General features: G+C 41.2%; 1 non-coding gene across 1 annotated transcript; it reads right to left on the bottom strand.

Moving 5' to 3' along the window:
* Positions 1-876: 876 nt before the first annotated feature.
* Positions 877-980, bottom strand: LOC127745329 (small nucleolar RNA R71). Its single transcript, XR_008006526.1, has one exon. It is a non-coding gene; the product is annotated as a small nucleolar RNA R71 (small nucleolar RNA).
* Between the last annotated feature and the right edge of the window lie 3,284 nt (positions 981-4,264).

Raw genomic sequence — 4,264 nt, 5'->3', positions numbered from 1 at the left:
CTGAGTGGATATCTCTTAGATTCCTTAATCAGAATCTTCGTGGTATAAGCTAGAATTGATGGCGGCATTCAAGAGAATCCAGAAGGTCTAACCTTGTCTGTGGTATTCTGAGTAGGATTCAAGGATTGAATGACTATGACGAGCTTCAATCTCGCGATTGTGGGGCGTTAGTGACAGACGCAAAAGAATCACTGGATTCTATTCCGACATGATCGAGAACCGACAGATGAATAGCCGTGCTGTGACAGAGCGCATTGAACATTTTCACTGAGAGGACAGGACTATAGCCATTGACAACGGTGATGCCCAACATACAGCTTTCCATGGAAAGGAGTAAGAAGGATTGGATGAAGACAGTAGGAAAGCAGAGAGACGGAAGGGACAAAGCATCTCCATACGCGTATCTGAATTCTCACCAATGAATTACATAAGTATCTCTATCTTTACTTTATGTTTTATTCATCTTTTAATTGGCAATCCTCCATAACCATTTGAATCTGCCTGACTGAGATTTACAAGATGACCATAGCTTGCTTCATACTAACAATCTCCGTGGGATCAACCCTTACTCGCGTAAGGTTTATTACTTGGACGACTCAGTGCACTTGCTGGTTAGTTGTGTGAAGTTGTGATAAAGAGTTGAGATTGCAATTGTGCGAACCATGTTGATGGCGCCATTGATGATCACAATTTCGTGAACCAACTGTTAAGACTAATGGAGTAGATCCTAAAGTCTACAAGCTCATGCTTTTCCCTTTTGCTGTAAGAGACAGAGCTAGAACATGGTTGGACTCACAACCTAAGGATAGCCTGGACTCTTGGGATAAGCTGGTCACGGCCTTCTTGGTTAAATTCTTTCATCCTCAAAAGCTAAGTAAGCTTAGAGTGGATGTTCAGACCTTCAAGCAAAAAGATGGTGAATCCCTCTATGAAGCTTGGGAAAGATACAAGCAGATGACCAAAAAGTGTCCTTCTGACATATTTTCAAAGTGGACCATGTTAGATATATTCTATTATGGTCTGTCTGAGTTCTCTAAGATGTCACTGGACCATTCTCCAGGTGGATCCATTCACCTAAAGAAAACGCCTACAGAAGCTCAGGAACTTATTGAAATGGTTGCAAATAACCAATTCATGTACACTTCTGAGAGGAATTCTGTGAATAATGGGACGCCTCAGAGGAAGGGAGTTCTTGAAATTGATGCTCTGAATGCCATATTGGCTCAAAACAAGATGTTGACTCAGCAAGTCAACATGATTTCTCAAAGTCTGAATGGATGGCAAAATGCATCCAACAGCACTAAAGAGACATCTTCTGAAGAAGACGCTTATGATCCTGAAAACCTTGCAATGGCAGAGGTAAATTACATGGGGGAAGCCTTTGGCAACACCTATAACCCCTCATGGAGAAATCATCCAAATTTCTCATGGAAGGATCAACAAAAGCCTCAACAAGGCTTTAATAATGGTGGAAGAAACAGGTTTAGCAATAGCAAGCCTTTTCCATAATCTTCTCAGCAACAAACAGAGAACTCTAAGCAGAGCACCTCTAACTTAGAAAATATAGTCTCTGATCTGTCTAAGGCCACTTTAAGCTTCATGAGTGAAACAAGGTCCTCCATAAGAAATTTAGAGGCATAAGTGGGCCAGCTGACTAAGAAAGTCACTGAAACTCCTCCTAGTACTCTCCCAAGCAAAACTGAAGAGAATCCAAAAAGAGAGTGCAAGGCCATTGACATAATCAACATGGCCGAACCTAGAGAGGAAGGAGAGAACGTGAATCCCAATGAGGAAGACCTCAGGGGACGTCTCTCAAGCAAGAAGGAGTTCCTTATTAAGGACTTAAAGGAATCTGAAGGTCATATAGAGACCATAGAGATCCCATTAAACCTCCTTTTGCCATTCATGAGCTCTGAAAACTATTCTTCCTCTGAAGAAGATGAAGATGTAACTGGAGAGCAAGTTGCTCAATATCTAGGAGCTATCATGAAGCTGAATACCAAGTTGTTTGGTAATGAGACTTGGGAAGGTGAACCTCCCTTGCTCATTGGTGAACTAGATACATGGGTTCAGCAAATTTTACCTCAAAAGAAACAAGATCCTGGTAAATTCTTAATACCCTGTACCATAGGCACCATGACCTTTGAAAATGCTCTGTGTGACCTAGGGTCAGGCATAAATCTTATGCCACTCTCTGTAATGGAGGAGCTGGAGATCATTGAGGTATAGCCTGCCATATTCTCATTGCAAATGGCAGACAAGTCAGTAAGACAAGCTTATGGATTGGTAGAGGACGTGTTGGTAAGGGTTGAAGGCCTTTACATCCCTGCTGATTTCATAATCTTAGACACTAGGAAGGAGGAGGATGAATGCATCATCCTTGGAAGACCTTTCCTAGCCACAGCAAGAGCTGTGATAGATGTTAACAGAGGAGAATTAGTCCTTCAATTAGGGGTGGAAAAAGGCCAGGGGCCTGCAGCCTGGCCTGTGTTTGGCCTGGCCTGGCTTGGCCTGTTATAAAATAGGTACATGCCCAGGCTATTTTAAAAGTCTTAATACATTAATAGGCCAGGCCCAGGCTTACTAATTAGCCTTATAGGCCTATCAGGCCTGTCTGGGCCTGTTAAAATATAATTAAATATATAAATAATTATTTATTATTAATAAAATTATGAGATATTTTAAATTTATTATATTTTATTATAAATATTTTTGTATATTTTAAATATGTTAAAAGTTTAAAATTTTTTATAAATATTAAATATATGACATATTACATATAACTATTTTTATTAAAAAATAATTTTTTTAAATAATATTTTTATTTTTATAAAAAACATTATCAGGCCTTTTAACAGGCTTCAGGCCAGGCCAAGCTGAATAACAGGCCAAGCCTAGTACTTTATAAAGAGCCTATAACAGGCTGCAAGCCAGGTTCAGGTCAATCAACTGTATGACAGGCCACGCCTGTTAAGAGCAAAGCCTGGCCTGGCCTGGCCTGTTTCCACCCCTACCTTCAATTGAATGGGGACTACCTTGTGCTTAAGACCCAAGGGTGTTCTTCTTTAACAATGGAGAGGAAGCATGAAAAGCTTCTCTCAGTACAGAGTCAAACAGAGCCCCCACAATCAAACTCTAAGTTTGGTGTTGGAAGGCCACAACCAAACTCCAAGTTTGGTGTTGAATCCCCACATTCAAACTCTAAGTTTGGTGTTGGGAGTCTACAACATTGACCTGATCACCTTTGAGGCTCCATGAGAGCCCACTGTCAAGCTAGTGACATTAAAGGAGCGCTTATTGGGAGGCAACCCAATTTTTATTTATCTTATTTTATTTTTCTTTTATTGTTCTTTTATGTTTTATTAGGTTCATGATCATGTAGAGTCACAAAATAAATATTAAAATTAAAAACAGGATCAAAAACAGCAGAAGAAAAAGCACACCTTGGAGAAAGGGCTTACTGGTGTTTAAACGCCAGTAAGGAGCATCTGGCTGGCGTTCAATGCCAGAATAGAGCATGGATCTGGTCAACAGAAACAAGCAACATCCTAGCATTTAAATGCCAAGAAAACACCCTGAGGAGAGCTGGCGCTGAACGCCAGAAACAAGCATGGAACTGGCGTTCAACGCCAGAAACATGCTACAAATGGGCGTTGAACGCCCAAAAGAAGCATAAAGCTGGCGTTCAATGCCAGAAACAAGCATCAATCTGGCATTGAATGCCAGGATTGCATGAAAAGGACGTTTTACACGCCTCATTGGTGTAGGGATGTAAATCCTTGATACCTCAAGATCTGTGGACCCCACAGGATTCTCACCTACCTCAACTCACCTTCTCTCTTCTTCACACAATCCAATAACACTCTTCCCCAAAACCCTTCACCAATCACCTCAATCTCTCTTCCCCATCACCTCTTCACCACTCACATCCTTCTACTCTTCCCTATAAACCCCACCTACCTTCAAAATTCAAAATCTCTTTCCCACCCAAACCCACCCTAAATAGCCGAACCTACTCCCTCTCCCTCCACTATATAAACCCCTCCATTCTTCTCATTTTCACACAACACAACCCTCTCTTCTCCTCCTTGGCCGAAACACAACCCTCTCTCCCTCTCCTCCATAATTTTTTCTTCTTCTTCATCTTTCTTCTCTTGCTCGAGGGCGAGCAATATTCTAAGTTTGGTGTGGTAAAAGCATAGCTTTTTTTGTTTTTCCATAACCACCTATGGCACCTAAGGCCGGAGAAACCTCTAGAAAAGAA

Source organism: Arachis duranensis, chromosome 2, assembly GCF_000817695.3.
Source record: "Arachis duranensis cultivar V14167 chromosome 2, aradu.V14167.gnm2.J7QH, whole genome shotgun sequence".
Taxonomy (NCBI): Eukaryota; Viridiplantae; Streptophyta; class Magnoliopsida; order Fabales; family Fabaceae; genus Arachis; species Arachis duranensis.
This window is presented reverse-complemented; position numbering and strand designations above follow the sequence as displayed.